The sequence below is a fragment of the Eurytemora carolleeae genome, unplaced genomic scaffold (genome assembly GCF_000591075.1).
Source record: "Eurytemora carolleeae unplaced genomic scaffold, Eaff_2.0 scaffold2386, whole genome shotgun sequence".
NCBI lineage: Eukaryota > Metazoa > Arthropoda > Copepoda > Calanoida > Temoridae > Eurytemora > Eurytemora carolleeae.
This window is the reverse complement of record NW_019398276.1, coordinates 1-18,072: the sequence shown is the minus strand read 5'-3', so window position 1 is coordinate 18,072 and position 18,072 is coordinate 1. Positions and strand designations below refer to the sequence as shown.

At 32.6% G+C, this 18,072-nt stretch overlaps 1 long non-coding RNA gene and 1 pseudogene across 1 annotated transcript; both read left to right on the top strand.

Moving 5' to 3' along the window:
* Positions 1–5,775: 5,775 nt before the first annotated feature.
* On the top strand, positions 5,776–9,103 carry LOC111717129 (uncharacterized). The gene is made up of 3 exons (XR_002768685.1): positions 5,776–5,885; positions 8,417–8,843; positions 9,005–9,103. It is a non-coding gene; the product is annotated as an uncharacterized LOC111717129 (long non-coding RNA).
* A 7,579-nt stretch (positions 9,104–16,682) lies between these two features.
* On the top strand, positions 16,683–16,791 carry LOC111717131 (uncharacterized; annotated as a pseudogene).
* The last annotated feature ends 1,281 nt before the right edge of the window (positions 16,792–18,072 follow it).

Genomic DNA, 18,072 nt, shown 5'->3' with positions numbered 1-18,072 from the left:
AACACTCTCCGACCTTTACTATCCTCACCACCCACCTTCTGAAGGGTGCACATTTCGTCGTCAAAAATAAGGCCTTTTATACGTTCACCGTTTCTCCTCCCCTCCTCTCTCCACCTACCGATCCTCCGTCAGGGTAAAACAGACGAGATGGCAACAGCTCCGACTCAGGGAGCAACCTGGCTCCTTCATGAAGATACAGATACATAGCCTAGCAGCAGACAATGCTCACCCGAGAATTCTTAGTTTATCTGGCTACTAGAGACATCATAATTGCTCAAGCCATGACTGATAAGCCGCGATCTCTCACCCCTGAGTGGGGTGAGCCCTGTTGTTCAAGTTACTGTTGATCTGCACCACCAACATGAAGCTCTACAATGCTCCTATGATGTGATCACATATATTCGTCAATAGTTTCTTATTTTATTTTCTAACCAGCCAATTTTAATCCCACTGGAAAAACTATTTTAAATCATTTCGTATTTTGCACTTTAAACAATTTCAATAAATGTTAATAAATACCCTTATTGATTTCTTTATTTTACTAAGCTGACTATTAAGTCAACAAAGCTAGTTCTGATTTCAATGATTTATTTGAAAGGAACTATGATGGATACAAAGTGATAAGAGTTTTTCCAAGAAATCAGGAAGAAATACAGGTAACTCAGGTAGTCCAAGTAGTTCAGATAGTCATGGTAGTCCAGGTAGTTCAGGTAGTTTAGATAGTCCAGGTCGTCCAGGTAGTCCTGGTAATCAAGGTACTCCAGGTCGTCCAAGTAGTCCAGCTAGTCCAGGCAGTCCAAGTAGTCCAGGAAGTCCAGCTAGTTCAGGTAGTACAGGTAATTTATGTAGTTCAGGTAGTCCACGTAGTCCAGAAAGTCCAGGTAGTCAAGTTTAAGTTTGTCCAGGTAGTCCAGTTAGTCCAGATATTCCAGGTAGTTCATGTTGTCCAGCTAGTCCAGGTAGTTCAGTAAGTCCAGGCAGTCCAGGTAGTCCTGGTAGTCTAGGTATTCCAGGTAGTCCATGTAGTTCAGGTAGTCCAGGTAATCCAGGTAGTCCAGATAGTTCAGGAATTCCAGGTAGTCCAAGTAGATCAGATATTCAAGGTATTCCAGGTAATCCAGGTAGTCCAGGTAGTCCAGATAGTCCAGGTAGTACAGGTATTCCAGGTAGTCCAAGTAGATCAGGTATTCCAGGTATTCCAAGTAGTCCAGGTAGTCCACAAAGTCCAGGTAGTCTTGGTAGTCTTGTCAGTCCAGGTAGTACAGGTAGTCCAGGTAGTCCAGGTAGTCCAGGTAGTCCAAGTAGTCCAGGTAGTTCAGGTAGTCCAGGTAGTCCAGGTAGTCTTTACTTCCCTTCAATGGTTTTTATTTCGGGGATTTCTAAGACCTGATTTAGAACACGCTTTGGTTTCAGCATCTCAATGGATTATCAGAGAGATTATGTGAGGTGATGAAATCTCCACGTTACCCTGTAGGACCAATGGATATTATGTGCTCATCAACCAAAACAAACAAGTTCAAATCAATTTTAAACAAGTAGGAGGACCTGACAATCTTATTTTTTAAATAAACTTACACTTAGGAATTTAAAGTGACCTTCCAGTTTCATTCCATGTTGGAATTACAAAGGTACCCTGCATGTAAACCTCTATCTGGTGATAAATATCAAAGAAACCGCCATTTTCCCATCTAAAATTTCTCTATGCTCTTAAACAATAATACGCAAGGCAACTTTATAATGAAACTTTAATTGAAAATAATCATAATTAGCTAGACAATAAAGATATCTTGCTAATATTTGATCAATCATTGGTTTGAAGGCCAAAGGGCAACATTGTTCATAAAAAAAATTTTACGTTGTGGAGCGCTTTAAATTATGCTTTTAATCTGGTTAGGCTTGAACATTTTTTAGTCACCATTTCGTTTCTCTTCAAACTAAACAAAGCATATTTAGAAATGTTTAAGCTAAACTTGTATTTTTAAAACAGTAAAATGAGTGGAAATTAATGAACCATTTTCAATTCAATTGTGTCGTTTCCATTTAGAAGTTAAAAAAATAAAGGTTTTGTATTGTAAAATTCAAAATAACGACAAATTAGATTTGCAGGAGGGGAATAGAAATAGAAGAAATTATTGAAAATATGGGATCTTTGATACGGTAATTTGAATTTTTTTTCCATAAAGTTTAAGAAAGGAACTTTTATGAAATCCCTGAACAAATATTTTATTAGCTATTTATAGCATTATTATTTTAGTTTATAGTGTTCTGCAAATTCTACGTTATTCATTCCTTAATTCTTTAAACAAATAAAATTCTAAGATTTTTCAATCCCACATTGTATATTTTTTAATCTATGTATATTCTTTAACTTTAAGAATTTTGGTTAGTTTAAATATAGACGGATAGGATTTTCAACAAAACTACATATTTGTTTCTATCATTTTTAGTGTTCATTTTTATCTTTTTGACAGAAAATTGTTTTAATCTATGTATAAACAGGAGCATAGAAACTAAGAAGAGAAGAGCCTCCAGAAAACGGAAAAAAACAAAGATGAACTGGGATGACTATCAAAGGTTTCTTGTTTAACTGCAAAGGAATTGAGTCTTTGGAACAAATTCAAATATTTAAACCTCAATATCTTTAGAGCCCGATGTTGTAAACCTTTGATATTTCAAACTTAGATTATTTGATCTAACAGAATTCATAGTTTGAAATATCTAAGGTATACAACATTTGGTTTCAAAGTTATAGTGATTAGAAAATCAGAGTTTGTGGCAAAGACTCAATTCCTTTATTTAGTTAAAGAAACTGTAGACTTAATTTCATGCGCTCTTCCAATTATAAAGTGGTATATTCGATTCCTCTACCCTTCAAGGAAGACATCCTTGTTTTTTCTAGCTTCTAATGTGTTTTCTAGCTTGTAATGTGTTTTTACCTTGTAATTTGTTTTCTAGCTTGAAATGTGTTTCCTAGCTTGTAATGTGTTTTTACCTTGTAATGTGTTTTCTAGCTTGATATATGTTTTCTAGCTTGTAATGTGTTTTCTAGCTTGTAATGTGTTTTTACCTTGTAATGTGTTTTCTAGCTTGAAATGTGTTTTCTAGCTTGTAATATTTTTTCTAGCTTGAAATATGTTTTCTAGCTTGAAATGTGTTTTCTGCTTGATAAATGGGTATCGGCTATCGGGTATCGGGTATGGCTCCTATGTTTTTGTTGAATAGATCATCACTTGAAATTACAACAAAAGTCACTTTAAAGTATAAGACAAATTAATATAAAAATCTTGCAGGGCAAAAGACACTTAATTATAAATATATATATGTATTATATGTATGTATGTTTAAATATATTTCAGTTTTAAACTTCACATTTTATCAAACAAGAATTATCAAAACATAATGTTTCACGTTTCATGACGATCCTCAGTAGTCAAAATTCTTTGAACATATATATATAAGAAAATAAGTATTCAAAACATGATTTGAAGTTTTATTGTATCAACATTATGTTTCTGCTATGCATTCTTGATGATATACATATATACATGTATACTCGTTTAGTCCGCTAAACTTGAGTTCTCTGTGGTAATGAATAGGTGTACTAATAAGCATTATGCAAGGCCCTCAACTTATAATGAGTGGGTTGAGCTCTCTGGTCCCTATTTCATTACCAAATCATCAGGATTTGATGGAGCAGTGGTTAGCGTGTTTGATTCATAATCTAAGGATTCATGGTTCAAGCCCTGTCAACTGCAAAATCAAATCTGATGAATAGAGTAGAAAAACAGTAAAAGATAATCCTTCATTTACAACACTTATCAGGATGGGAAGGTACGATTAAAAATAAAAATGTTCAAATCGATTGGCAATTGTAAATATTTAAATAAGGGCAAATTTTTGTGAATCTTATTACTAATTTGATTATTTCCAGCATACTACAGTGAAAACTAGAAAACTGTAAAATAGGAAGACGACTTTTAGACTTATTCCAATGAATATGAGACACAACAATTAAATCTTGTGCAGTGTAAACAGCCCCATTAAACTAAACATCAAATACACTTAAATGTTGTTATACCGTCGTCTTCCTTTTCAAAATTTTCTGGTTCTCATTATACTACAGGGTGTCCCAATAAACAGGGAATTGAGAGACAACTTAAACGTTGTCTTTGATTTCTGATATTTAATGTATGGTAAAGAAATTTTAAAAAAAAGACTGTATGTGGTCAACCTATCTTGTAACTGAAAAAATGATGAAGATATTAGATTTATTGATTTATTTGATAAATCTAAATTTGTACAAATTTTGCAATATCTCCGTCAAATTTGAAGATACAAAAATGGTAGACCACATTTTGAAAATCGCCTGACCAGGTGTTTTCAATTTTAGATGTTTTATATGGTACAATTGTGTTCATGAAAAAAAGACCGCATTGATGGAAGACAATATAAAAATTTTACTGAATTCCCATGTTTATTGGGACACCCTGTATGTAAATTTTAAGATATTAGAAAACTGGCCTTACTATTAATATAAATCATTTATGATCATACAGCTTATAAAGGAACTATAGGACTAAAATTTTATCTGATAAGATTTTGAACAAATTGCAAAAATTGAAAAAGTTCAGTTTTATGATAGCTCATGTTATCAAACAAAAAAGGTATTTTTTTAAATCAAGCAAAAAAGACCTGGTGCTTTTTTGGTGAGGTAAAATGAAAGTGATTAAAATGGAAAATTATTAAATGATTGCAATTAATTTATTTATAATTAATGTTTGTCAAATTTTACACCCATTTTTAAACTAAAAATCTCATTTTTCAATAAGTTTGAAAAATGTAAATTTTCTTGAATATGTTTCTACTGTACAAACCTGCCGATTACGTCATAAGGGGGCTCAGTTTCATTTGCCATAATAATTTTGCCATTATGGCAAGTGTAATTTATGGCAAGTACCTACCTTATACCTTTATTAGAGTAATGAATTCAACTCTTAGAGTAATGAATTCAATAATATCCATAATAATATTCGTACTGAATCCATCCCTTGAGGATGATTCTGACGAAACGCGTAACTTAAAGCTAAGTAACAGCCTTGCTATGAGTCAAGATTTCAATAGTGTACATAATAATATTCGTTCCCCCCCCACGGCCCTCCACCCTCCATGGACCCCCTTTCTGGCTGAATTATTTGAAACCTATAAAATCCTGGAAATTAAAATAATAACTTAAAAAGATGTTAGACCCGGAGAAAAGTTAGATCACGTGTATATTGTTATGTAATCATATAATTTTCTTGAAGGTGCAGTTGTTCTATACTGTCTCTCCTCAGTAGACTTCTTTCATTACAACTTTGATCATTCAGTATTTTTTAAACTTTTCAACAATATTTGTACACTATTAAAGGGACTGTTTTTTCAAGTGATTCTCCATGAAAAGATGGCAATGCCAGATTTGCAACAGTACCCTTAAAACCTTAATCTGATTAAAAGCGTGAAAAAAATCCGTAAACAAGTATGCTTTTCCCTTTACATTCTTTGATTCTTATTAACAAGAAATGGGCAAGTCCCATTAAATGTTAACTGTTAAATTTGTTTTGAATTTTTGTCGTCCCTATTTAATAATTAAAAAACGATTCTTAAAACGTACCTAACCAAATTGACGATTTTGAACGTCGATTTTGCGCTCAAACTCAGTAATTATACATCGTAGAAACGTTTTTTATGTTTTGTATGAATACGATTCCTAAAAAAAATTGCACAATACTGTATTTTCAGTTCAACCACCATACATTGCCGGTCACTCCCTTTAGTGCACAAACCCCTGTTGGGCGGTTGGCTCAGTTCAAATATTGAGAGAGCCTAATAAACATGCAATAATATAGGTAGTAATGGGCAAAAATATCTAATAAATTTAACCAATAACATTTATTTTCCTAACGCTATGCTAATTTTTAACCATGAAACTATTAGCCAAAAAACGATCATTTTAAAACGGTCGTTTAATGGATGGTAAACTTAAATTCTAAAGGCTTTCAGGGCGCTTCGTGCCCAATTTCAATTTCAACTTTTAGTGGTTGCTCAATCTTTCAGCGTTTTCTTTTTGATAAAAGAACCATTAAAATTTTTTGCGGCTTTACTTTTTACGTGGATTTTCAAAATTTTATTTAATCAATAAATTTTGAAGATAATTTTTATAATTCTGAGCAATGCATCCATAAACCTTCCCTAGAATCGCCCGGCCATTTGAGGTCCCACAATAAGTTTGGGCCAAATCGGTTCAGCCGTTTTGGCGTTTATCGGTCGCAGACATCAAGCAATTAAAGTCTTAGACATGAAGGGCCACTAGAAGTTACAGTTCATTGGATAGTACTTAATAATATCTTATGTTTAATAGAGAGATGTTAATCTGTCAATATAATTTGGTACATGTCATAATCTATACAATTACATACAGATGTTTTTTTGTATGACGTCACGTACTCATATAATTATTGTCTACCTTCTCATGTTAAAGTACTACGCGGAACTAAGGGCAAAGAAACTTGATATTTAAGAAAAGTCTTTCACTTAAACTTTAAACTGTAAAAAAATGTGTAGTATAGTAAACTAGTTTTGGCCTCCATTCATTTAATATATGTATGGTGCCCAAGCCAATTTGATATAAACATTAAAAACATCCCTTCTTTGAAATACAAATTTATTTTTAAGTTTTTATTTGTTACTTATTGTGATTAATGAGTATATACGCAATGCAAGAATGTTCAAGGCACATTTTCTTAAAAATAGAATTTGCAATTTACAAAATTCTCAGAATTATTTGTAAAAAAAGAGAGTAAAATGAAGGCATCGTTTTTGCGAACGAACGAACAAAGTTTTCTTTGAAAAATGTCTTGTTCCGACAAATAACAGGAATAATGGTATACTGACTAGTTTGTAAGATTGAGACCCTTTTAAAAATCTAAAAGCAATTTCCGATTCAATGCGCCCAATTTTAGACCTTTACATCTAAAAATTTACAATTTTTAAGGCTTCAAAAGTTTCCAAGTGGAGTGAATAAATTTGGTAAAAATGAAGATAATCTCCGTTTGCACATAAGGGTCTATTCACAGGGGCGTACGAGGGGGGGGGGGCACCTATATAAAAATACTTTAAAATCTTACTTTTGCCTTAACTAAAAAAGTTTCATTAAAAAATCTTTAATCAATACTGCCTTCAGTGTAAATATGTATTTGATATCATTATTTATAATACAATATGCATCTTTCCCATGAAAATATAGATATTTTTAAAGAAACGTTTCCAACTCTATTTGTCACCCCTTGAAGCTTACACTACAGTATGAATATGGATGAGTCCACTTAAAAAAATTACATAAATAATTGAAGTGTGTATATGATCGAATAGTTTACAAAGTTAAAAAAGTTATCAACATTTTTTCTAAAAAGGGGTTTTTAATGGGGGGGGGGGCACAGCATTTTTTTTGGCGCGCTGATGCGTGCGAAATGTGCCCCTTGCCCTACACAAATGCTTTCGTACTTAAGCAAACAATCTAGGCCGACTGGCCGATTCAATAGCAGCAGCATCATCCATGTCAAGGATGAGTACCATCAAACAGAGGAATTATAAAAATTTGAATTGTGATGGAGGGAGAAGGAAACTATGGTGAAACCAAATTGCAAAGTTGACCCAATTTATATGTGTTTGTAACAGTTTACCTTTAATTGCAATGGGTTGAAATGTATCAGTTGACGAACTGTAGGAGTTGACGATATGTAAACTTGACAAGATGTAACTTGACGAAATGTAAATTGACGAAAAGTAACCTTTCAAAATGTAAAAAAGCGAAATGTAAAATGACGAAACGTAACTTGACGAAATGTAAATTAACGAACTGTAAATTGACGAAATGTAAATTGACGAAATGTAAATTGAGGAAATGTAAAATGACGAAATGTAAAATGAAGAAATGTAATATGACGTGATGTATCCACTCCCCTGTATTGCTTCATATAGTCCATATCACACAGATTCAGCCTGCTTTTAAAAAGTCTCATCAATTTTTAAGACAGGGTCAACTTTGAAGTTTTGCAACACCTAGGCCATTGATTTTATCACTCTAACTCATTTATGTTTTCTGTAGCCCTTTGTACATTTTAGCATTATAAAGCACTTGTTGTTAGCTTTGGTTTTAAAGAAGTAATTGGCAAAATTCTCATCGATATTTTGCTATGAGAGCTTGCAATCTTTAAAGCACATTGATAGATATGCATACTGTTCAGCATTCACTATAGCTGATTAAAACTGAATAATTGCGCAAAACGGTCATATTCATTTTCGTATTGTGAACTTCCCTTTAAAGTATTTGACGATTTAACACACAATTACTTTCTAATTCTGAAATATTTATTTTCAGAAAATGTTGAGATATATTTATCTGATTGTGATGTTGGGAACAAGGAACACTACAATAAATATGCTTGACAAAAAATCTAAAGTGATTTTCTAAATAAAATGCTAGCACACAATTTGTGGCTTAAAAAATAAGGCCAAACATTATAAGCTGGACGGCTGAGATAGTCTCAAGTCAAACCTAACTGTCTAAATTAGACTCGACTCTGAGATCATCTATCGACAGTTTGTGTCACATAATCGCAGCTGCTAGCCCTGAATGCACAACATAAAACGTTTGGCCAAAGTTAGATTAAACATGATTAAAGACTGCAAATAAATTTTTAGAAAATTAGTTTTTTACGTTTTTTTAATGATTTACAGTGAATTATATTTTTATTGATGTTCAGTTGTAGTTTTGCCCGGCCTACACAAGAAAGAGACTCATACAAGTATAAATATTTTAAAATAATTTTTCAGGGGGGGGGATATTCTTTTTGAAGTTTGCTTGTGGACTGAAATTTGCGTATGATGCTAAAATATTAAAACAAGATTGTTAAAACAAATTCAAAATGTATAAGGAAGACGGCTATGTGTAGTTTGTATATTACAGTGGCTGCCACTGTATGTCCGAGATACATAAATCCTTTTCTTTGGTTTGCACACATTTACTCCACGTTTCTCCCTGTATGTATAAAATGCCTTTTTTTTGACGACGAAATGTGCACCCTTCAGAAGGTGGGTGGTTAGGATAGTAAAGGTCGGAGAGTGTTATGAATGCCAGAAACAAGCTTAAAACATATGATTTAACGGGAAACGATACCCATATTGTATACCATGCGCATAGAATTAACAGAGTGGGGATGGGGTCTCTTTAAAAAAACAGACGGTAGTTGGGGTAGTAAGGGTAGTTGCCATCAGATTCAACTCCAAGGGTGGGGGTGGTCAGAAAACTTTAGAAAAGGAAGACGACTGTTTGACTCAAGTTATGATTTTAAAATGTCCAATATAACAAAATTACACAGGAGTTGTCATTCTACTAAATGAAATAATAATTAAACTTATTTGCTTTAAAACATTATAAAATTTAAACACTTTTATTTAAACATTTTTCAGATAAAAAATATCTTCATGCAGACTGCACACCTGGGCATACAATCACATAAAATATTAGAGATAAGATAAAAATAAATTAGTTAAAAAAATACCAAATTTACTCAGCACTTTTTTGTCAGTAATCTTTGTCAAATTTAAAATAATGCATAAAGGAAAAATAGTTTCATTTTGGATTTTTAATTCTGTAATTAAAATTATTGATAAAGAAATTTTTACATTTTATCCATACGGCTTTTGGGTCATAAAGGTTTATTGTTTGTTTTATTCTTATTTCTTTGACAAATATCTCAAAAATTAAGTTATTAAGTTTATATTTCAAATTGTCCAAACTTTGTTTATATCGTATTTATCCAAAAACGATCTTTGTCTTCTGTCAGGGTCAAAATGTGAGAAAAAAGACATGTTTCGATAAACAATTTACAAAACAATTGGAATATTTACACTATGCAAAATTTAAAAACTGAAAAGAAAAATTATCCCAAAAAAAATTTGGACCATGAAAAAAAGGACAAAAAAAATCCAAAATCGAATCAATCCGGCCCTGCAGGTTTGGAAAATAAGAAAAATGTGGAAGTATGAAAGATGAATTTTCACTTTTGCCTGAACAAAATTAATCTGTGATGGAAAAAAACTTGTTTTCAAAATATACTTGATTCCTTACCGCATAACACGATGTTAAAAAGACACATTTTTTTACTTTTAGGGCGGCTTCAGGATTTAAGATAGTGGGGGGTGGGGGGGGATATATCCGCTCGAAGCACGAAAACAAAAATTTTCACCCCACCCTATATTAATTTAACCAGCCTCTTTTGCAAAAAATTCTATTTACTACAAACTACAAATTTTACGTTTAAGTACAGGGTAGGCAAATGTCTATATAAAAAAATATTATGGAATGAACTATATAGATTATACATATCATATTATATTATTATAATGATGGAAGAATTATTTTTTATTTCCTGCTATTATTATTGATCTATTAGTAAATAATTCTTCTTAAATCATGCTAATTTATCTTGCAGGAGACTCTATAGATTCTATGTTTATGTTTAGAGTTAAAAATAAAAGTATACCAACAGTAAATAAAGGAATTTTTGTTCAAAATTTAAATATCCTCCTTTCTTACAATTTACGAAAATTTATTTTTCTAGGTCGATGCACCCAAAGAATCGGACAACATTGTTTGAAAGACATTTATAACTCTCTTGTCCGAAATTGAGGCAAGCCTCTTTCGGTGCATCGCCACGCCATTCTTCCCAGCTGTTGACCAACCTGTCAATAGTCATCGGAGTAATGACTTTGAAAAAATCCAGGGGGGGGGTACAACCTCCCTAATTTCAATCAGGGAGGAGGGTAATGGACTACCCCCACCCCCTGAAACTGACTTATGAAACAAACCATGTTTTGTATTTTAATGATGAAAATTTACATAAGAATTGATCAAATAACATTGTTTGTGTTTAAAACAGTAAGTTTCAGAACAGATCTCAAACATTTTAAACGGGCTGAAGTACTTCAAACAAGCGACAAAATTATGGAAGGTTTCCATAATTTTTAACTTGTTTGAAACCCCCAAAAAATAATACAAAATATTTCATGTGAGTTATCTCATAATCGTAAAATTGATTTTAAACTTCAAAGTAAAATATATTTGACGGAAACTGCAAAAAGTCTAATACAGTATCTAAAAGAGGACATTAAAAACTATTCATCAATTCTCATGTTTCGTGGGACATCCTGGATCAAAAAGCCTAGATAACTTTTACTAAATTGAATTTAAAGGACCTTAATGAATTTAAAGTGATTCTTAGTTAGTGGTCTCCGATAAAAACATGAGCGGTATCTGTCTCCGATGAAACTGAAAGTGGTCTCAGAAATTACTTAAATGATACTGATTTCTTCAAAAATCGAAAAACAATAAAGATGAAAAATACTTTTTTTATACAGGGTGTCCCAAAAAAACATGGGAATTCAGTGACGAATTCGATATCGTCTTTGTTATGAATTAGCATTGTAATACCTAATTACAAAAGCCATTATATTATTTTGTCTGCTAGAGTTTATTTAATGAAAAGGGTAAAAGACTGCAAAGATGTGTCTATAATGTCTCCGCAAGATGAACAGTGAAGACAGACAATTGTTTACTCTGTTTGTATACTGCAATTTTCTTGTTTTTGCAGTCAAAACATAAACAAACAAAATGTGATCACAGCAGACGAAACTCTTACAGATTACAGCTTTCTCAGTAGGTATCACTATACTAAATCAAAGAATTATTTGAAAAGACGATATCGAATTCGTCACTGAATTCCCATGTTTATTGGGACACCCTGTATCTTTGTATAGAAAATATAGAAAAATGGGGGTTATCAACTTTTTTCATAATTTTCTTGTTTCAATTGCGGAGGGGGGGGGGGGTAGTTCCCTTAAAAAATATGCTTCGAAGTAGAATATATTCTTGCAACTATTCAAATTTATTTATATATTACAACATTACAGTTTTTCTTATCTCTGTACTCTTATAACTAAGTTTCTTGAGATATATGACGGGAAAAGAAGATGTGAAACTTGTTATGTTTTATTTTATGAATCTGTAAATTGAGAAAAAAATTTGCTCAAAAAATATAAAATATTATTCGCAATTTTGAATTTTCAAATGATTAAAAGCTTTAGGATTTTTACAGCGCAAAAATGAAATTTTGTTTGCCCTAAAATAGAGTTTTTTTTTAGCAAATTTTGAATATCAACAATTAAGATTTTGAATTTGAATTTCCCCAAAAAGGTCCAAGACACGATGTGTCGATTCTAATCTAGGTTTTAGAAAGTTTTAAATGTTTAAAGGAATTCTAAGTTCCCCAGCCCTAAAGAAAAGATAATGGTTAAAGTTATAACTTCCATTTGTTTAGTTCTATTATGAAACTATAATACAGGGCGCCCAACAAAACAGTTGCGCCCGAACTTGAAGGTCGTCTTCAATCATTATATAAATGTGTTTGTAAAGCTAAGTTAAGAGGTAAGTTTTTAATTAATAATCACAAAATACCCTAAGAACGGATTCTGGGAGGGAGGGAACCCCCGGACGCAATGAGCCTCGCTTTGCAGATACGAGCCTTCCAGATTTGTTAGGCTAACTAAGCCTCCAATGCAGACCAAGCCTCCGCTATGCAGTAAACGAGCTTCCGCCATACAGCACAGCTTTTTTTAATGTTGGTTTTTATGTTTAATGAAAAATTTTAACAATTTTTTTTTGACGTAGTGGCAGAAGAATTTTACCAAAGCTAGATTAGAGTTATTTGTTGATTGTCATGATTGGAAACATATGGACGATCGTTTTTATGAATTTTGTTTTATAAAGTTTTTATAAAAACGATCTGCGATCGTTTTTTTTCGATTTAAAAAAACTATCCTTTTTGAAAGAAAAAATTGTCATTGATAAATATGTTAACGATCGTTAACGAAGGGTCGTCGTTTACGATCATTAACGAAGCGACGAACACTCCCGTAAATTTTTAGTTCAAAGAACTATTAGATGAAAAATAAATTTTCTAAAGACGACATTTTAAGAAGGCTTTGAGTGGCGTGTTGGATAGGTTTAATCACAAGGGATACGACTTCATAGACGACAATACACATTTATTATGTACACATTCTGAAAATAGATTATCTTAAATTACCCAGAATCTAATTCTTTGGTGCATCGTCATTATATACTAACAATTGGGTTACACAACCAGTAATATTAAATGTAATGTAAACATTATCATTATGTAACATTTAAGCAAATCTAAGTCCTTAATCTCGGTGAGCATGGAACCGGGGGTATCGGCCCGCCGGGCCGGGGAAGCTAGGGTTATGATCCTAGGAGAGAGATGAGGGTGGAATGAATTTTCCCGGAGAAAAACAGTTCGTTGTGAACCCTTTCGAAGAGTGGAGGCAAATTGGTTCTATTTTTACTCAACCGCATTCTACCTCATTTTCCCTAATCGATCGTATAGTATATTTTAATTTTGTGTGTATAAAGTAATAAATTATAAACCGTATCGTGGAATATTATTTGTATTTGAGCAATTGATTTCGTGAATTTTGGCATATACAATACTACTTTTTGTAATTCTACATTTAGTAATTCTACATTTTGTAATTCTACTCTTTGTAATTCTACATTTTGTAATTTTACTTTTTGTAACTCTACATTTTGTAATTTTACTTTTTGTAAGTCTACATTTTGTAATTCTACATTTTAAAATTTTACTTCTTTTTTTCTACATTTTGTAATTCTACTTTTTGTAATTCTCCATTTTGTAATTCTACTTTTTGAAATTCTAAATTTTGTAATTCTACTTTTTTGTAAGTCTACATTTTGTAATTCTACATTTTGTAATTCTACATTTTGTAATTCTACTTTTTGTAATTCTACATTTTGCAATCCTGCTTTTTGTAATTCTACATTTTGTAATTCTACTTTTTTGTAATTCTACATTTTGTAATTTTACTTTTTTACAATTCTACATTTTGTAATTCTACTTTTTGTTATTCTACTTTTTGAAATTCTACATTTTGTAATTCTACATTTTGTAATTCTAATTTTTGTAATTCTACTTTTTGTAATTATACTTTTTGTAATTATACTTATTGTAATTATTCTTTTTGTNTACTTTTTGTAATTCTACATTTTGTAATTCTACATTTTGTAATTCTACATTTTGTAATTCTACTTTTGGTAATTCTACTTTTTGTAATTCTACTGTTTGTAATTCTACATTTTGTAATTCTACTTTTTGTAATTCTACTTTTTGTAATTCTACATTTTTTAATTCTACTTTTTGTAATTCTACTTTATGTACTGGAGCCGTTGTGAATCGGATATGACACTTTAAAAATCAAAGTTCACTCAAAATCATGTCTGCAGTAGTCCCTTTCATAAAAATCGATTTAGAACAACTCAGTCTCACAAGGGATACGACTTCATAGACGACAATACACATTTATTATGTACACATTCTGAAAATAGATTGTCTACATGATACAAACCTGGAAAATATTGCACCAGCATGATGATGTTTGCGAAAAAACCTGGTTTACTAGGTTAAATTCAGCCTCTACAGTTAGCACAAGGTTGAATTCATCTATATTCAACCTGGAGATGAAGAGAACAAACCTAGACATAAGAAAAAACTTTTTTTCTATTAGAGTTGTTAAAGGCTGGAACCAACTGCCTGAGGCAGTAAAAGGGTCTATGACCCAATATGCTTTTAAAAACATTTATAATGAGCACAGAAATGCAGCCATGGATCCAGAAGAATAAATGATGACCTGACCCGCCACTTCATTCTTGCATGATGCAGGACCTTGGCGGAGAAACTATCAACATATTAACATATCAACGTATCTGGGTTGTATAGATAGGTTGGTGAGTAATGAAGTCAAAGTTAGAATTGAAACCTTAAAGTGATGAGGAGTTTTTAGCGCTAATAGAAGTAAAGCATGGTACATCAAACGGGTTTAATCATGCAGTAAATCTAAGCAAAGGAATTGTGATAGAACAAGAAGTGACACAGAGCCTTGCTTAAAACAAGAAGTGAGTCATATACCGGAAGTCGGTAAAATCGGAACATGAGAACTTCAAAAAAACCATGCTACCAGAAGAGAAAGAAATCAGGCCAGGAAAGAATACTACAAGAAAACACTCAAAGTGTATCAGACAGTATTCAAACTGAATGCATGAAGCAACAACAAGATGAAAATAAAACATTAGCAGAAATGATTAAGAATTATACTGATTTTAGAAACCTTTCCGATAGTTTAATGAATCAGGAAGAGATACTCCTGAGTTTGAATCATAAGAATAATATGCACAATGAAGAAGAAGATGAGGAAAAGTATTAAGTATATCCAGAAGAGGAAGAAGAAGAGAAAGCTATGGTTGAAGGAAAAAAGGACTGAGTCTATCTTGATTGGTTGGATAGAGTGGAAACCATGTTGAGCAATGAAGAGAAAGTTCTGGTTGAGTAACAGAAGATTGTAGACAGGTTGTTGAGTAATGAAGTTCAATAAATATTGAAGCATCACTGAGTTTTGAAGAGTTTCTAACATTACTAGAAGTAAAACACAGTGTGTCAAAAGGGTTAAATCATGAAGTTAATTTTAGCCCTAGAAATATCATAACACGGGAAGTGCAAAAGCCTGGTTAGGAAAAGGAAGTGAATCATATACTGGAAGTCAGAAAAAGAAAAGTAGAATACAAGAACTTCAGCAAATCCACCCCAAGAAAAGATCAGAGATGATGAACGAAGAATACCCAGTAAAAAGGGATCCAGCGGAAATAGCTAAGGAAAGGAGGAAGTTGGCCACATACCCACCTACTATACACTGCATAAGTCAAGATAAAGATCAAGATCAAGAGAAACATTAAGATCAGAAAAAGCACCAAGATCAAGAGAAAAATCAGTCGCAAGATTGGATCTGGATTTGGATCCGAATCCATTTTTTCAGTACGAAACCAGGCGTCGGATCTGGATTGAATCTGCATCAAAATCAAATGGATCCAAAGCACTGGTTTAAGCCAGGAATCAAACAAGGATCATCAATCTCATAAAACAAACAGAACTGGAACGAGCAAGACAATTTCTGCAATGATGTCACACATAGTAATGTTGCTATAATGGTTCTTATGGCATGTTTTGGGTAAGGAAAACACCTCAGAATGAAAGGAAAGCAGCCGCTGTCTTCAGGTCCATGACAGTGAAGACAGACTCAAATATAGACCTGAATCCAGAAATAAATCTGGTGAGAGAGCATGATGCAGTCAGACAGAAATGACACTTGGAGCAACAATGTAGGGAGTCAAGATGTAGACATTAACAATGTACGGCAAGAACAAAAGGCCAAGATGTCTCCTAGTAGAAATGCCATACTCGATACAGACAGCAGGGTAACACCAAACAATCCAGTTTGCAATGGTATCTGTGGTTATGAAATGCCCACTATGCATTGTAATAATGCATCTAAAGAAAAATGTTGGGATGAACCTAGACAGCCCAGTAAACAGGTTTTAAGGAGAAGTTTGGGATGAACCTTGTCAAGTATACTTAGTAACTACAAATTTGGAAACCCAGAAATTTTTCTTCACAAAATGTGTGTTAGGCTTAATGAGTATGAAACTTTTGCACCCTGTTCATATCATGTTGAATGCACCAGTTATCATCTGATCACTAAAGTTAAGCAACATTGAGCTAAGTTAGTACTTGGATGGGTCACCACCTAGGAATACTTAGACAAACTTTTTTGAGTTTTGTGTTTGTCAAAACTTGTAATATTTGGGTCAATATTCTGGATAGAATGTTAAGAAGGACTCTTTTGCATAGTTTGAACAGAAGAAAACTGGACATCTTTGTTATTTGACCCTTCTGACTATATTTCCTGAATTTTGTCTATTGAAATTTCAAAGTTGTACAACTCTTGCAGTAATATTTAAATTATTTCTTTAAAAAGCTTTGTAAACATACCCTATTCATTTGATCTGTCTATATTAGTTTAATTATTTCTGAAATAAATTTATAACCCAGGATAAGGAAAATCAAAAGAATTTGCCCCTGGTGAGGCTCAAACTCACGGCCCTCAGATTATGAGACTGACACGCTGCCTAGTGCACTACTCTCCCCCCCCCCCTATTTGTAATAAATATTGTGTAATTGAAATAAATATTGCGTAATCGTAATAAATATTGTGTAAACACAATATCTGTAAACCTGAACTACCTTGTATATTCTTAATTATCTTTACTGTAAATAACTTCATAACATTACTAAACATGTATTGTGATTAGCTTAACTACGTTTATATATCCAAGCTAATCTTAAATACGTACATTAAAACTATGCTGTAAACATATATTTCGATATCTTGACTACATTATATCTATCAGCACTAATATGTACCTTAAAATTAAACAACGCTTTAAAGATGTATAGATGAAAAACTTGTAATTACATCAATTAACGTTAACTTGGAACATAGATATCAAAATACAAATATGTTGATTTGAAGACTCCACACTGATTACTGCATGAGAGTAATCCTTTCTTGTTTTAACAAACAAGTCGAGGATTGTGCCCATTGGTTTGGAATTGATAGTTTACAAGCTAATGTCCCTGTTGACATCAATAGCTAACAAGATCATGCCCATTGGTTTGGCCATTGATAGTTTACAAGCTAGTGTCAGGTTTACATCAATACCTCGCAAGATCATGCCCATTGGTTTGGCATTGATAGTTTACAAGCTAGTGTCCGTGTTGACATTGATAGCTTACGAGATCGTGCCCTTTGGTTTGGCATTGATAGTTCACGAGAATGTGTTTGGGTTTTGACATTGATAGTAAAGTAAAACTGAGTTGTACCTGGAGAGATACGGGCTTGAGAAACCCTTATGGAGTAGGGCATTTACTACATAAGAAAAGAAGTATTCAACACATGATTTTATATCTTCTTCTATACTTTGCTTCTCTGGGCGTCTGTCTGTTTGTTTGTAACCAATAAACGCTAAAACGGCTGAACCAATCAGGC